This window comes from Triticum aestivum, chromosome 6B, assembly GCF_018294505.1.
Source record: "Triticum aestivum cultivar Chinese Spring chromosome 6B, IWGSC CS RefSeq v2.1, whole genome shotgun sequence".
Lineage (NCBI taxonomy): Eukaryota > Viridiplantae > Streptophyta > Magnoliopsida > Poales > Poaceae > Triticum > Triticum aestivum.
The window spans coordinates 291,640,318-291,658,058 of record NC_057810.1 but is presented as its reverse complement, the minus strand read 5'-3'; positions in this window follow the sequence as shown (position 1 = coordinate 291,658,058).

Below are 17,741 nucleotides of genomic sequence, written 5' to 3'. Positions count from 1 at the left end.
CCCCTTCGATAGAGGAGGTGTGGCGACGGGAACGGTTGGGTTACCCACGCACGTATTGATGAGAATCCCGGAATAAGGGGAACACGATCTCTGCTTCGACAAGACGTGCCAAGGAAACCGCTTCGCTAAACATGCTGAGGTGGTATAGTAATTCAAACAAGGACCTGGTGGCGGTGTGATGTCACGCCGCATAATACGTCAGCAGATTGAACTAAGTGTACATTTTATTCTCTCTACGGTGGAATGTGGAATTTATTTTGCAGAGCCGGACACTATCCTGGTGTTCATTATCTTCTCTGGATTATTCAAGGGAGGAACCCACCTTGCAATGCCGAACATTATGCACGCCGGACTTATCGTCATTGAAGACTGGTTCAGGGGCTACTGAGGGAGTCCTGGACTAGGGGGTGTTCGGACAGCCGGACTATCAATGTCCGCCGGACTCCAAGACTACGAAGATACAAGATTGAAGACTCCGGCTCGTGTCCGGAAGGTACTTTACTTGGCGTGGAAGGCAAGCTTGGCGATACGGATACGTAGATTTCCTACTATTGTAACCGACTCTGTGTAACCCTAGCCCTCTCCGGTATCTATATAAACCGGAGGGCTTTAGTCCGTAGGACAACATACACAACATACACAACATACAATCATACCATAGGCTAGCTTCTAGGGTTTAGCCTCCTTGATCTCGTGGTAGATCTACTCTTGTACTACCCATATCATCAATATTAATCAAGCAGGAGTAGGGTTTTACCTCCATCGAGAGGGCCCGAACCTGGGTAAAAACATCGTGTCCCTTGTCTCCCGTTACCATCCGCCTAGACGCACAGTTCGGGACCCCCTACCTGAGATCCGCCGGTTTTGACACCGACACTGCCGATGAACCTCCCAAGCATCGGCGACAGAAGCGCCGATCTCGATCAGGCAAAGGGAAAAACAGCAACATTGCCACTAACAACAGTGATAATCCAGACCAGGCTGAGGACCCCGCAGACCCAGCGGTGGAGCAGGACGAGCGAGAGGACGGCGAACATAGCCCGCGGATGTTGTCTGACCACAGCGATGCTGAAGATAGCAATTATCAACCTGTCTCCCAAGAGGAGGCCAGCCTGGGCAACAACGAATTTGTCGTCCTAGAGGAACCCTTAGAAAACAAACACCTCCATCAAAGGCTTATCAACACTGCAAGGAGCCTGAAGAAGCAGAAGAAGCGACTTAAAACCGCACAGGATATGCTCAATGACAGATGGAACGAAGTGCTCGACACTGAGGAAAAATATGGCTGTAACCGCCAAACAAGGGGCTATCCTAAGCGTTCACTGCTGCCCGAAATCAACAACAAGGCTATTGCACCTATACTACCGAAAAACAATGCAGCCAATAAGCCAGACTGACCACCTCATGGACGAGATAAAGTGGCCAGCAATGCCGTACACAAGCTCGCACACCCTCCCCGTAAAGGAAGGGAGATCGCGGCAAAGGACCAGCAACATGATCTATGTGAGGACCTGGACAAAAAGGCTGGTAAGGCCAGATCCATCTACGGATCTAGAGACCATGCCCCCACACGGGATTGTAGCTATCAAGACAAATATGTCGGACATATACTAGTTTGGAGTCGATACCGAACATCACAGCCGTCAAACCCACAACATGACACAATAAAATACAGGGGTGCTGCGCACCCCGTATGCTTCACCGATGAGGTGCTGGACCACAAATTTCTAGAAGGGTTTAAACCCGTAAACATCGAGGCATATGATGGAACGACGGATCCTGTGGTCTAGATAGAATACTTTATTCTTCACATCGACCTGGCTCGCAGAGATGATCTCCACGCCATTAAATATTTACCCCTCAAGCTCAAAGACCAGCTCGGCACGTGCTAAAAAGCCTCCCAAAAAATTCCATTGGAAGTTGGGCAGAACTTGAGGATGCTTTTTAGGCCAATTTTCAAGCGACCTATCTCAGGCCCCCAGACGCTAACGATCTAAGTCACATAATCCAACAACCCGGGGAATCAGCCCGTAAGCTTTGGAATCGGTTTCTCACTAAGAAGAACCAAATCATTGATTGCCCGGGCACTAAAGCCTTAGTGGCCTTCAAGCACAGTGTCCGGGACGAATGGTTAGCTAGACACCACGGCCAGGAAAAACTAAGATGATGACAGCCCTAACTAGACTCATGACCCGTTTTTGCGCGGGCGAGGACAGTTGGTTAGCCCGTAGCAGCAACAGCGAGCCTAGCACATCCGAAGTCAGGGTGGCAATGGAAAGCCACGACGTAACAAAAACAAACGGCAAAACAATGAGGGAAGCCCAGATGACACGTCGGTAAATGCCAGATTCAGTGGCCCCAGACCTAGTCAACAGAAGAAGCCATTCAAAGGCAACAAGGACGGTCCATCCAGCATAGACAAAATATTAGATAGGCCTACCAGATTCATGGCACCCCCGCTAAACCTACGAACCATACCAACCGTAGTTGTTGGGTTTTCAAGCTGGCCGGCAAGCTCACTGCCGAACACAAGGGGAAGGGACCTCAGAGCAAAGACGAGGAGGAACCTCACCAGCCGAACAAAGGGGGACAGAAGAAATTTCCATCGGAGATCAAAACAGTGAATATGATCTCTGCCACTCATATCCCAAGGAGCGAGCGCAAACGCGCACTCCGAGATGTCTATGCCATTGAGCCAGTCACCCCCAAATTCAATCCTTGGTCGGACTGCCCGGTCACCTTTGATCATAGGGATCATCCGACTAGTATCCATCATGGGGGTTCGGCTTCCCTAGTGCTCGATCCAATAAATGATGGACACCATCTTACTCAAGTCCTTATGGACGGCGGCAGCAGTCTCAATCTGATATATCAGGACACTGTCCGCAAAATGGGGATTGACCCATCAAGAATCAAGCCAAGCAACACGACCTTTAATCTCTTCTTGGACAGTGGATACTCTCTCAATAAATGCATCAATATCGGAATTGTATTCATAATTCTCATAACAATATTTAAGTATAGCAAAATTTTCAGGTCTGTAAACAACATCATCAAGATTTTCACTCTTTAAACAAAGATTCAATCTCATAAGTACCCATAAAAGCAATAAATTATTCTATTTATTCCACATCATAGTAATCATAGATACCATTAGCATAAGAAGCCAAGGTTTTATCATGATTAAATTTGCATGAAAAGGGAAGCTGTGGAGCCTTCATCGTAGAGCAACAAGTATAATCATATCTCAAGCATAGTTTCCAAGCATACCAATGAAACATACGAATTGGATCCCATAATAGTTTCCCTTTTTGTGTTAAGCGATAGTCCCTAAAGTATTCACGTTGATCCAACATGTCTCCCATAACATAATTGAATGGGTTTTCTCAGGATTATCAAAGGAGTACATAATATTTTTCACATAGCCAGCATCGAGGTTTTAGGAGGTTCCCCATCTCCATGAGTAGCAAGTACACCTAATTTATTTTGGTATTTCATGTTCTATATCCATTATTAAAGATAGAGAACAACTAAGAACAACAAATAAAAATTACTTAGTGATAAAGCAAACAAGCACACACGAGAATATTCACCCCACGCTATGACTCCCCGGCAATGGCGCCAGAAAAAGGTCTTGATAACCCACAAGTGTAGGGGATCAGCTGGAGACTCTTTCGATAAGTAAGAGTGTCGTACCCAATGAGGAGCTAAAGGTAGAACAAATATTATCTCAAGTTCTATAGACCACCGATACAACTCCACGCACGCTTGATGTTTACTTTACCTAGAACACGTATGAAACTAGAAGGACTTTATAGGTGTGATAGGATAGGTTTGCAAGAGTATAAAGAGCACGAAAATATAAACTAGGGGCTGTTTAGATAAAGAAGCAATAAAGTAAATATAGCGAGTGTGGAAAAGTGGTGGTAGGAGTTGTGAAATTGTCCCTAAGCAATTGACTACTTTACTAGACTGATAGTAAATTTTAGGTGGGAGAGGCATAGCTAACATACTTTCTCTCATTGGATCATATGCACTTATGATTGTAACTCTAGCAAGCATCCGCAACTACTAAAGATCATTAAGGTAAAACCCAACCATAGCATTAAATCATCAAGTCCCCTTTATCCCATGCGCCACAACCCCCTTACTCGGGTTTATGCTTCTGTCACTCAAGCAACCCAATATAAGCGAATCATGAATGTATTGCAACACCCTACAGCGGGAATCCCTCACACTTGTGCGACAAGGAGAGCACCATAGGACAGCAACATAAACACAAGAAAATTAAATCAATCATAGCAATTCATCAATCACCGGTAGGACAACGAAAATCTACTCATACATCATAGGATGGCAACACATCATTGGATAATAATATGAAGCATAAAGCACCATGTTCAAGTAGAGCGTAAAGCGGGTTGCAGGAGAGTGGACCGCTGGATATAGATGAGGGAAGGTGATGGAGGTGTTGGTGAAGATCGCGGTGATGATGATGGCCCCCGGTGGCGTTCCGGCGCCACCGGAAGCGAGGGGGAGAGAGCCCCCCTTCTTGTTCTTCTTCCTTGACCTCCTCCCTAGATGGGAGAAGGGTTTCCCCTCTGGCCCATGGTCTCCATGGCGTGGGAGGGGCGGGAGCCCCTCCGAGATTGGATCAGTCTCTCTGTCTCTCTCTGTTTATGCGTTCTAGATTCTGCCCTTTCACCGTTTCTTTTATATCCGAAGATCCGTAACCCTGATTGTGTTGAAACCTTCGCCCAGATTTTTCTCTGAAAATTAGCTTTCTTGCGGCAAAAGAAGAGCATCAACCGCCTTACGGGGTGCCCACGAGGGTCAGGGGCATGCCTGCCCCCCTGGGGCACGCCCCTGCCTCGTGGCCCCCACGGGCACCGTCTCAGGTTGATTCTTCTTCCCAAAAATCACAAATATTCCAAAAATATTCTCTGTCTGTTTTTATCCCGTTTGGACTCCGTTTGATATGGGGTTTCTGCGATACATAAAACATGAAACAAACAGGAACTAGCACTGGGCACTTGATCAATATGTTAGTCCCAAAAATAGTATAAAAAGTTGCCAAAAGTATATGAAAGTTGAATAATATTGGCATGGAACAATCAAAAATTATAGATACGACGGAGACGTATCAGCATCCCCAAGCTTAATTCCTGCTCGTCCTCGAGTAGGTAAATGACAAAAAAGATAATTTTTGATGTGGAATGCTGCCTAGCATAATCTTGATCATGCAATCTAATCATGGCATGAATATTAAGACACAAGTGATTCAAAGCAATAGTCTATCATTTGACATAAAAACGATAATACTTCGAGTGTACTAATAAAGCAATCATGTCTTTTCAAAACAACATGGCCAAAGAAAGTTATCCCTACAAAATCATATCGGCTGGCTATGCTCTATCTTCATCACACAAAATATTCAAATCATGCACAACCCCGGTTTTAGCCGAGAAATTGTTTCATACTTTAGTATTCTCAAACTTTCAACTCTCACGCAGTACATGAGCGTGAGCCATGGATATAGCACTATGGGTGGAATAGAGTATGATGGTGGAGGTTTATGTGGAGAAGACAAAAAGGGAGAAAGTCCCACATCGACGCGGCTAATCAACGGGCTATGGAGATGCCCATCAATTGATGTCAATGCGAGGAGTAGGGATTGTCGTGCAACGGATGCACTAAGAGCTATAAGTGTATGAAATCTCAAACTGAAACTAAGTGGGTGTGCATCCAACTTGCTTGCTCATGAAGACCTAGGGCATTTGAGGAAGCCCATCGTTGGAATATACAAGCCAAGTTCTATAATGAAAGTTACCACAAATATATGAAAGTTACAATATAGAAGACTCTCTATATGAAGAACATGGTGCTACTCTGAAGCACAAGTGTGGTAAAAGGATAGTAACATTGCCCCTTTCTTTTTTTGGACGGGATTCTTTGGCCCCATTTTTTTATTTAGGCTTCTTTGGCCTCTCTTCTTTTTTTTTCTTTTTTTTGATGGGGCAATGCTCTATAATGATGATCATCACACTTTATTTACTTACAACTCAATATTACAACTCGATACTAGAACAAAGATATGACTCTATATGAATGCCTCCGGCGGTGTACCAGGATGAGCAATGATCTAGCATAGCAATGACATCAAAAAAACGAACAAGCCATGAAAACATCAGGCTAGCTATCTTATGATCATGCAAGGCAATTGTCACAACCCTAGATTAATGCTTGTAGTTATTGGCATTGCATCCATGCATCTTGTCCATTTTCTGAAAGTTGATCTGAGGAAATTGGAAAGCCTCAAGACATTTAAATAAAAGAAGGGCAAAAACCCTAAAATCTCATTCATTGTTTCCAAAATGCTCCTCTTAAATGTTTGATATTTTTGGCAAGGGTTCTGGCCCAAACCAAAAATACTGCACATTTTTAAGGACTTAATTTTGGGACTTTGAATTTAAATCATTAGCTATTTGAATTTGAATTATATTCGTATGATTAGAATATAATTTCAAATACCCCTGAGATATTTTATGAGCTTTTGGAAAAGTCCATCTAGCAAAATAAAAATATTCAGAGGACTTTTTGGCATTGTTTGAATTGTTTTGAATTCAAAACAGTGGCAAAAGATTAAATAAAAAAACAGAAAACAGAAAACAATAAAAGAACAGAAACTTACCTGTAAGTTACCTGGCTTACCTGTGCGGCCCAGCACTGCAGCTGACCGGCCCAGGAGCTGGCCCAGCCCACCACTGCTGCCAGTCACCACCAACCTCTCGCCAGCAGGACGAGAGGCGCGTGGCCGCCGCGCGCTGGCATGCGCCCGAGCCACCTCCTGCTTCCGCCAACGCTGGGGGCCGGCTGGAGACACCACGCAACCCCCCCGACCCCCTCTGGCCTGTCCACTCCTCCTCTCCCCTCCTTCGTCTCTCTCGCATGCAGCCACCGAACGCCATCGCCGCCGCGCTCGCTGCCACCGCGGCCACCGGCCACCCCATGCCTTGCCTACGCGCCAAGAAGCTCTGCCTCGTCCCCCCTCTTCCTCCTCGACGAGCCACACATCTCCGGAAGTAGTGGAGCCTCACCATCGAGCTCGACCCTGCCGCCTCCGCACCGAGATCGCCGGCGACCATATACCGTCCTCGACGCCTCCCCGAGCCATCTGACCTTCTCTGCATGACCGCTGTGAGCTTCCGCACCGAATCCCCCTCTTCCCCGCCTCGATTTCTTGCTGTAGCCGTCGCCCCCTTGAAGACCGAACCGCGCCACCACATGAACTTGTCGCCAACGAGGCTCCGGTGACCAAATGGTCTCGTGCGTACCTCCATTGGGCTCGTGAGCTCTCGTAGACCCCGTAGGTGCAAACGACTGGTCCTCCCGCAGGCCGTAGCACCAAAATTGTTGGGGATATTACTACTAGGTGTGAACCGGACTACCTGGGCCGGGTTAGCTTCATTAGTAGGTTAAAGATGGTTAAACAGATAAAGGCCCAAGGCCTGTAGTCGGTTTAGAACCTGTAGCCGTAAACCGGCTTGATATGTAAACTTTGTAAGTTAGGAATAGAGAGAGACCAACCGGGATACGAGTATGAATTGGTGTGGGACTCTGTGGACCGACGGGCGTCACCCGTGTATATAAGGGGACGACTCGGCGGCGGTTCAAGGGACAGATAACAACAACTCGAGTCTAGGCGAAGCTTGTTTGCTCCCTAGCCATCGAGACCACATCAATCCCATCACAACTAAACGTAGGCTTTTACCTTCATCGAAGGGGCCGAACTAGTATAAACCACTGTGTCTTTGTGTCCGCTTTAACCCCTTCAAGTTAACCCGTAGCGATGGCTCCACGACTAAGTCCTTTCATGAGGACATCTGCCGTAACAAATCCACGACAGTTGGCGCCCACCGTGGGGCTATCGCACGATGGTTTGATGATCTTGGAGGGCAAGCTCAAAGCTCGAAGGCTATGTTGTGGGGCGGATGACCAAAAGTCGTCGCGGCAAGCTCTACAGCGACGATGCAGGATGGGGTCCTGAAGCCGGCTCGATCGAGTACGGTACCGGGTCCCCTTTGGTGGCATACACGTTTTTATCGGCAAGATTGATGAGCCTGGGCCTGAGCCGGACATCCGCACCGACCTCATCGAGACGGCTCAGCGTGCGAGATCTACCCAGGTTAAACCGACCGTGAGGCGTGCCTTCGTGGGAGTCATCCACGGAGGAGAGCATGGGAACGAGTCAGAATATGGTAGCGAGACCGTCGTCTATTCCAGCGACGAGTCCTCAACTGGCAAGAACGAATCATTGTATCAATTGCAAGACGACCAGATTAGGGGCTGTTCCGATGGCGACAGTATTCCGGACCCCCCTGAGCAGATCAACCAGGTTGGAATATTCATGGCCGGTACACAGGCGGCGAATCACTCCTCGACCGCAAGAGCAATGCTCTCCGGATCAGCAGCGGCAGCAGCAGCAGGGGCAGGAGGCCTTGTGCGCCCGCCGGTTCAAGTTTTGTCTGACCTGTTTGATGCACTAGCTGTACTGATGGCAGAGGCCAATCCGGCGGATCAGGAGGCCCATGATGCAGAGATTGCAAAAGTGAGAGAGCAGATCGCACAAGCCAAAGCCGACTTGGCAGCAGAGAAGGACAGGATGGCCGCAGAGCGGGCCGCTTTGGACGCCCAGGCCTATAAACTTATGCTCGACCAGAACGCATCATAGGAAGTCTTGAAGCGGAAGCATAGATCACGCCTGCCGTTAGGGTTCGACCCTCGAAATCTCTTTCACACTCCGGGAGCAGGAACCAGTAATCTGCCGGGGCACCTGGAGGTAAACCGGGTTGAGGCACCAGGGCCAGGAGCGACGGTCCAACCCCGCCTAATGGAACCTCCTCGGCAGAACATTGTGATTCCTCCGCCAGTCCAGACACCTCCGGGTCATTATTCTAATCCTATGGACAGTCTTGTCGCAGCTGCTGCGCGATTAGAAGCTATCCCGGTCGAAGGAGACTCTCCGCAAGCAATAGAGACGCGCCGGGTTAAGGAGCTTCTTCGGACCACTTTGATTCAACAGGAGGCATATTCATACAGCCACGATCAAATTCATTCAACACCCCGTCCAAGCCGGAGCTATAGTAGGTGCCTGGATGAACCGGCCATATCAAGCAATGCGCGGGGCCGTGAAGCGGCCCGTGGCAATAACCCGGCCGGTGGTGTTCACGATGCTCAGGATGTAGTGGACCGGGCCCGGGCATGAAGGGAGGCCGATTTAGCCGCACAAAATGAGGCGGATAAGCGTACACCGGTTCGTCCAACCACCTTTGTTGGGCCAGGGGTTGCATCTAGCTTGGGAGTACCCTGTTTAGTCCCCGCTTTACGCAATGTACGCCTGCCCAAGGACTTCAAGGGCCCGCGCAAGGTGACGAATTACACCGCTGATTTATCTCCAGAAGCATGGGTAGAGAGTTATGAGGTGGCAATGGAGATGCTGGATGTGGATTAGACTGCATGTGCAAAGTACTTCACCATGATGCTTGAAGGCACAACCCGTACTTGGTTGAAGGGCCTGCCGCCTAATTCTATCAGTTCATGGGCCCAGTTGCGGACCCGGTTTATCCAGAATTTCAAAGATACGTGTAAGCAGCCTAAATCCATAGTAGACTTGGCGGCTTGTGTTCAGGAGGATGGAGAGTCAACAACCCATTGGGTACGCCGCGTTTCTGAAGTCTTGCACTCGTCTGACAGGATCAATGCTGACTCTACGATCTTAACCCTGGAGGGCAATTGCCGGTTTAAGCCTCTAAAACAAAAGTTAGGGCGTATGAAGCGGTTTTGTAATGACATGGGAACTCTCATGGCCGCTTTAGTGAAGTATGCTGATTCTGATAGTACCAAGGATCCTGATACCGACGATGACGAAGCAGGGAAGGGAAAGAAGAATAGCAGCTCTAAGGGGCATCAATACAAACCGGTGGGCCATGGAAACGGAGGCAAACGTAAGGTGGATGGCAGCCTAGACTTTGTGGCTAACACTAATGCGCAGGACAAGGGTGAGCGGCGCAGAGGTAAAGCGGCGAATTGTAATGGGGCTCCAAATCCTAACCCGGATCGCTTAAACTATTTGGTGAATCAACCTTGCCCAAAACACGGGACGAAGGAGGCGCCGGCTAACCACCTTTGGAAGAATTGTTTCATTATGCAGGAATTTAAAAACTCTAATGCTTTCCAGTATGACCGTGGATCAGGCGGTGGCTCAGGATCTGGTTTCCATGGGCCGGGTCACGATGGACCTTCCGGTTCAGGTTTCAATCAGGGCGGTAATAATGACCAGGATAATCAGAACGGTCAAGGGGGTTACAACCAACAGCAGCAGCAGCAGCGATCGGGTTATCGAGCCAGCCAAAATAGTTGAACAATGGGCAGTATCACGTTTTCACAACTAGCTCGGATAAGCGCGACCGGAAACTTCATAAGCGAGCAGTAAACTCTGTTGAACCGGCCATACCGCGCTATTTACGCTGGTCAGAGCAGCCTATCGTGTGGAGCAGGGTGGATCACCCCCCCGGGTTGACAATCCGGGCCAGTTGGCATTAGTGGTAGACCCTCAGGTGGGAGGTTATAAATTCACCAAGGTACTCATGGATGGAGGGAGCAGTATTAACATCCTTTACTATGAGACATTCCGCCGCATGGGGCTAACAGACAAGGATCTCAGACTGTCTAATACGGTGTTCCATGGTGTGGTGCCTGGCAAGTCAGCATATCCTGTTGGTAAGATAGCCCTGGAGGTGGCTTTTGGGGACGAGCATGATTCCCGATCCGAGACACTAACATTTGAGGTGGTGAAGATCCGGAGCCCATATCACACCTTGTTTGGGCGGCTGGCTTATGCCAAATTCATGGCACGGCCTTGTTATATCTACTTGCAGCTCAAGATGCCGGGTCACAAAGGGACAATAACGGTTCATGGGAGCCGCAAGGTTTCTTTGGAATGTGAGGAAGGTGATGCGGCCTGTGCGGAGTCAGTTTGTGCCACGGAGGAGTTCAAATATTATAAGGACAATGTGGATCCGGCGGACATGACTCCTTTGAAGAAGCCAACGACAGATCATGATTCAGATCTGAAGTTCAAATCAGCGGCTGAGACTAAACTTGTTGATTTCGTGCTTGACGATTCATCCAAGCAGTTCACTGTCAGTGCCAACTTGGACCCTAAATAGGAAAGCGCGCTCATCAAGTTCATCCGTGAGAATCGGGACATTTTTGCATGGAAGCCTTCTAACATGCCAGGTGTACCGAGGGAACTCGCTGAGCACACTCTTAATGTGGATCCTAAGTATAAATCGGTAAAGCAATTTCTCCGCCGGTTTAACGAAGAGAGGTGCAAAGCTATTGGGGAGGAGGTAGCCAGGCTCTTAGCAGCTGGTTTTATCATTGAAGTGCTCCATCCAGAGTGGCTTGCTAATCCGGTGCTGGTTCTTAAGAAAAATGGCACTTGGCGTGTGTGTGTGGATTATACAGATCTCAACAAGGCTTGTCCAGCGGATCCTTTTGCCCTCCCCCGCATTGACCAGATTATTGATGCCACGACAGGTTGTGAGCGTTTGAGTTTTTTGGATGCGTATTCTGGGTATCATCAGATCAAAATGGCGGTTAAGGACCAGGAGAATACGATGTTTATTACTCCCTTTGGAGCCTTCTGCTATGTATCCATGCCTTTTGGGCTCAAGAGCGCCCAAGCCACTTATCAACGGTGTGTACAGAATTGCCTGCATAAACAGATCGGCCGCAATGTGCACTCCTATGTGGATGATATTGTAGTCAAGTCAAGGCAGAAGGAGACGCTGGTTGATGATTTGAAGGAAACCTTTGACAACTTGCGGGTTTATAAGATGATGCTTAACCCTACCAAATGTGTCTTTGGTGTTCCGGCAGGCAAGTTACTGGGCTTTCTTGTGTCCAACAGAGGAATTGAGGCTAATCCGGAGAAGATTACGGCCATCACCTCCCTGGCTAAACCGAAGTGTATCAACGATGTTCAGCGGTTGGCGGGTCAAATCGCCACACTGAGCTGGTTTATCAGCCGCCTCGGAGAGAAGGCCATTCCTTTATACCAGATGTTGAGAAAGACAGATCAATTCATCTAGAGTCCAGCTGCTGATGAAGCGTTGGAGGACTTGAGGCGGCAATTAGCCAATCCGCCCGTTCTTGCAGCTCCGGTCGATAAGGAGCCGTTGCTGTTATATGTAGCGGCCAACGCTCGTGCAGTTAGTGTGGCTATTGTGGTAGAACGCAAGGAGGCAGGCAAGGAGTATCCGGTTCAGTGGCCAGTTTACTATATCAGCGAGGTGCTTATTGAATCCAAGCAAAGGTATCCGCATTGGCAGAAGCTGGTATATGGAGTTTTCATGGCAAGCCGGAAGTTGAAGCAGTATTTCCAAGGCCACCCTATCACAGTGGTCAGTTCAGCTCCCTTGGGCGATATCATACAGGACCGGGAGGCGACTGGCCGGATTGCCAAGTGGGCTATAGAACTCGGGCCGCACGGATTGAAATACGTACCCCGGACGGCGGTGAAGTCTCAGGCACTTGTTGATTTCATCAATGATTAGACTGAGTTGCAAGCACCAGAGGAGAAGCCGGATCACACATATTGGACTATTCATTTTGACGGATCCAGGCAATTGGAAGGCTCGGGGGCTGGACTCGTGTTAACTTCCCCACGAGGTGATAAGTTTTGTTATGTTCTCCGCTTAATGTTCCCTTGTACTAATAATGCAGCTGAGTATGAAGCCTTGCTCCATGGTCTCCGGATGGCTAAAGAGATGAATCTAAGTTGGGTGAAGTGCTTCGGTGACTCGGATCTTGTAGCTCAGCAGGTGTCTGGCACTTGGGATTATAAAGATCCGCTCATGGCTGCATATCATCGTGAGGTGGATATTGTTGCAGGTTACTTCAAGGGTTATCAGGTGGATCAAGTGGATCATCGAAAAAATGAAGCGGCGGACGCTTTAAGCTAGTTGGGCTCTCAGCGTAAACCGGTACCGCCTAATGTCTTTCTTGATGTGTTGCATAATCCGTCAGTCAAGCTCCTAGGTGAAGCGGATTTGGCTATTCCTGATCCGGAGGCTCAACTGGTGGCAGCCCTGCATGTTATACCGGATTGGACAGTTCCTTATCTTGCGTACATGAACCGGGGAGATTTGCCAGAGGATGAGACTTTAGCCAGGCAGATAGTCCGGCGGTCCAAATCTATGACAATTATCAATGGCGAATTGCATCATTGCAGTGTATCAGGGGCGTTTCAACGTTGCGTTTCTCCTGAGGAAGGTTGTGAAATTTTGCGCGAAATCCGTGAAGGGGATTGTGGTCACCATGCCGGTTCAAAGTCTCTGGTGGCTAAGGCATTTCGTCACGGGTTCTACTGGTTGATAGCTCATGCTGATGCGGAGGATTTGGTTAAACGGTGTGATGACTGTCAGAAATTTTCAAGGCATGCTCATGTGCCGGCTCAAGAATTGAGGATGATTCCAATTACTTGGCCGTTTGCAACATGGGGGCTGGATATGGTTGGACCTTTTAAAAGATCCAAAGATAAGAAAACCCACCTTTTGGTGGCAGTGGACAAGTTTACCAAGTGGGTTGAACCGGAGCCTGTCAGCAAGTGTGATGCAGCTACAGCGGTGCAGTTTATTAAAAAGGTGATTTTCCGGTTTGGCTTTCCACACAGTATCATTACTGACAATGGTACCAATTTATCCAAGGGTTCTATGAAGGAATTCTGTGAATGTGAGCACATCAGGCTTGACGTATCATCAGTGGCTCATCCCCAGTCCAATGGGCAGGCAGAACGAGCTAATCAAGAGATCTTGCGAGGCATCAAACCCCGGCTTATGGTTCCCTTGCAAAGAACACCGGGATGTTGGGTTGAAGAGCTACCATCTGTACTATGGAGTATCAACACTACACCGAACCGATCTACAGGATACACACCGTTTTTTATGGTCTAAGGAGCGGAGGCGGTTCTCCCTAGTGATATCCGGCACGATTCGCCTCGTGTGGCGGCTTATGTTGAAGCGGACAATGAGACAGCACGACAAGATGCTTTGGACCTATTAGATGAGGAGCGTGACATAGCGGCTGCCCGCTCGGCGATTTATCAACAAGATCTTCGTCGTTATCACAGTCGCCGGGTTAGAACCAGAACTTTTCAAGAAGGAGATTTGGTGCTTTGGCTCATCCAAGATCAGACGGATATGCACAAGTTATCCCCACCTTGGGAGGGACCTTTCGTGGTCAGCAAGAATCTGCACAACGGGTCGTACTATCTGATTGATATTTGAGAGCATAAAGACTCACGCACGTCAGAGGAGGAGACCAACAGGCCGTGGAATATAGATCATCTTCGGCCTTACTACACTTGAGCCATCGGCTCTATCTATGTACATATTATGGCAGTGTATATATTATCATTGAAGTAATAAAACCGGAGCCTCAGCTAAAGCGGGGTCTCTGTCCTTTCATATCATGCGTGGTTACATGGAGTGGTTCTGTTTTAAAACGGCCTCCGGTTTACCCCTTGAAATTTGCTTTTCAAAAACAGTTTTGTGATATCACTTGGGGCCTTGGTCGTGTCCGAACCAACGCGACACCTTTTGATAGGCGAAAGCCACCAGATCACTTGGGGACATGGTCAAGTCTGAACCAGGCACGCCACTTGATCGGCCTAAGGCCACAAAATCACTTGGGGGCTTGGTCGAACCCGAACCATTGCCACGCCTCTTGATCGGCATAATTGCCACGGTTTCATTTGGGGACCTGGCTGACTTGAACCATTGTCACTCCTATTGGGGGCTTGGTCCTGTCCGACAATGGTAACACCATCTGATCAGCTCAGTAAAGCATGTTTTTGCAAACGGTTTTTATCATTGCCTTTGCTGCCATATTTCTTTTATGACTATTCTTCAATTTTTTTGTTGTGTTTCCTTTGAACCAACAACACTTTTTTACCGGTTCAGCTGACGGAAATCGGTTCACCGGAGAAGTATGCCCGGTTTAACTTTCCTGTTAACGTCATGAAGTAGCAGGGGGGCTCATAATGACCCAGCACGATTTACAAAGGAGTTGTTTTCTCCCCTTTGATGGTAACGCTTTATAAATACTCCGTTTCAAGCCTGGCTAAGCCAACTTCATGCCCAGCGCTGGCAGGTATTTTGTATCACATATTTGATTATATGTTTTAAATACATTGATATATATATATATATATCAAGGTTATAAACCGGTTGGCGGTATAACCGCCACTGTAGTTCAAGATTTTTCTGATTGCAGGAAATATAATTAAGGATTTCAAGCAAAAGCATCAATACTTATGCACGAAGGCATATTTCGAGACAGAAGTATTGACTATCCTATTACAAGGCAACGCGGTGCCCAAATAAGATCATTGTTGTTCCGGCGGATCATAATAAAGCAGTTATGTAAACCGGCTTCCAGTTCAAGCTTGCTCATCAAAACAGTCTGATGGTTGTGGGTCGTCCCGCGCTGCTTCAGCTTCCTCATCTCTATCCATTGGCTGGAAATCAACAGTGGACCAGTCGATTCCCATTAAAGCTTGAAAGACAGCCTCTTCATGGATCAGAGAAGACGGTTCAATATCAGGAGCGTAAGTATGCTTACGGATTGGAGGAATCGGATTTTCCGCTTCAAGAGTTGGTGCAGGCACTCGTTTGTTCTGATCATTGTACTGAGCTTGATAATGCGACAAGTCTGCCTCTTCAGCCAATTGACAAGCCAGAGGGCGTACTGCATGGTTTATCGCCCTCAAATCATCTTCATTGAACTCTGAGCCATCTTCCTTCAAGCTGGGATAGCCTTGCGCTGCTTCAACAGGATCGAAATCTGGCACCCAAGCTTTTGCCCGGATCAAGGCATTAATGGCTCCGGTTCGAGCAGCAGATTTCTTTAGTTCTTCAATCCGAGCAGGAAGCATGGACAACCTATTAAGAGTGTCTTGGATTAAGGAAGGTGCCGGATTGTTATGCGATGCAGTGGTGATGATCCGTTGCGCTCCGGTATACAGCTGTTTAATTAAAGTGTCGGCAGCCTTCAATTTCTTTCGAACATCTGACCCTAAGTGACCAATGCGTGTACCTGTAATAATACAAGAAAGATCACAAACCGGATTTATTATAAGCAGGACAGAGTTGTTCACGAAATCAAAAGGGACTTACCAAAGATAGCAGCGGTCATGGAATGTATTTGCCGCTTTACGGCGGTCAGCTCATCTACCACCGGTTTAAGAGCAGCTTCAGCGTTTTCAGCTCTTTTATTAAATCGGCCTTCTCAGTGGCCCAATCAGTCCGCTCCTTCTCGAAGCCCTCCTTCAGTTGTTCTGTGATACTCAAAGCGCTGGTTAATTCTTCCCTTGCCTTGTCGGTTTCAGCTTGCTGGGTTTTTAAAATTTCCCGCAGATCAGTAATCCGGTCTTCTTTGATCTGCACTTCAGCCTGCATAAAGACAGTGCTTTGCTTTCAACAAACGGTACAAGAATTTCAAGTACCAACCACATAACAAGTTATATGCTTGATACTTGGGGGCTAATGCACCTTCAATTTTCATCTGTTATTAAATTGCAAAGTCCCAAGTTCAATATAGGTATTCAACTTGGCACTTGGGGGCTAATGGCTATTTGCTCAATTATGTTCTGATGTTAGAATCTTTATTGGAGTCCCGGTTTAACTATACTAAGTTGAACCGGCCCTTGGGGGCTACATTGATGGAGTTCAAAGTATTGAGGACTATATTCAATATGCTGCACATCAAACTGGAGCGCGGGCTGAGAGGCAGTATGCTCCATGATATTCAACAGCGTGCGAGATCTACTCCTGTTAAACCGTTGGCCATGAAGGCTCGGAGTTTGGATAATTGCGGAGCGTATTTACTCCTCTCCTTGGCACTTAACCTTTGTGGGAAGGGGTGTGTATTGCTGAGCCGCTCCGGACGAAAGCCAGGCAAGGGATTTTCATCATCAGGGGAAGTATCTTTGCAGTAAAACCATGTTGCATTCCACTCCTTGGGGTGACTGTGCATTTTGGCATGAGGATAAGTGATTTCTTTCCTTTTCTGAATTGCCATACCGCCCAATTCGGTATTGGGACCATCAGTGAATTCTGTGCGGCGGTTTAAGTGGAAGCAGTCTCTGAACAATTCAACTGTGGGTTTCTCTTGAAGGTATACCTCACAAAGCACTTGGAAGTGACATAAGTTGGTAACAGAATTGGGGCCAATATCTTGCGGGCGGAGTTGAAAATTGGCTAACACATCCCGGTAAAATTTAGAGCCGGGCGGTTTGAAGCCCCGGGCTAAGTGATCCGCAAAGATCACAACCTCTCCCTCTTGAGGTGTGGGAGGACATTCATTGCCAGGAACCCTCCAGTGGATAGTCTCTTTGCTGTCTAAAGCGTCGATCGAAACTAAATCGTCCAGCTGAGTTTTTGTGACGCGAGAAGGAACCCAGTTGCACTCATATACTTGTTTGGTCATGGTGAGATCTACAAGAAATAGGTGTTTCCGGTTCAAGAACATGTTGGTTAAAAGAAGGCACTGGTATAAACAAGGCTAAACCGGAGGCAGTATACCTAAACCGGATTTTTATGAAGTGGCATCATATGGCCAAAGAGTTCTAGCGGTTCAACAAGGGGACTAATGGTATATACCGGTTTATTAACTTT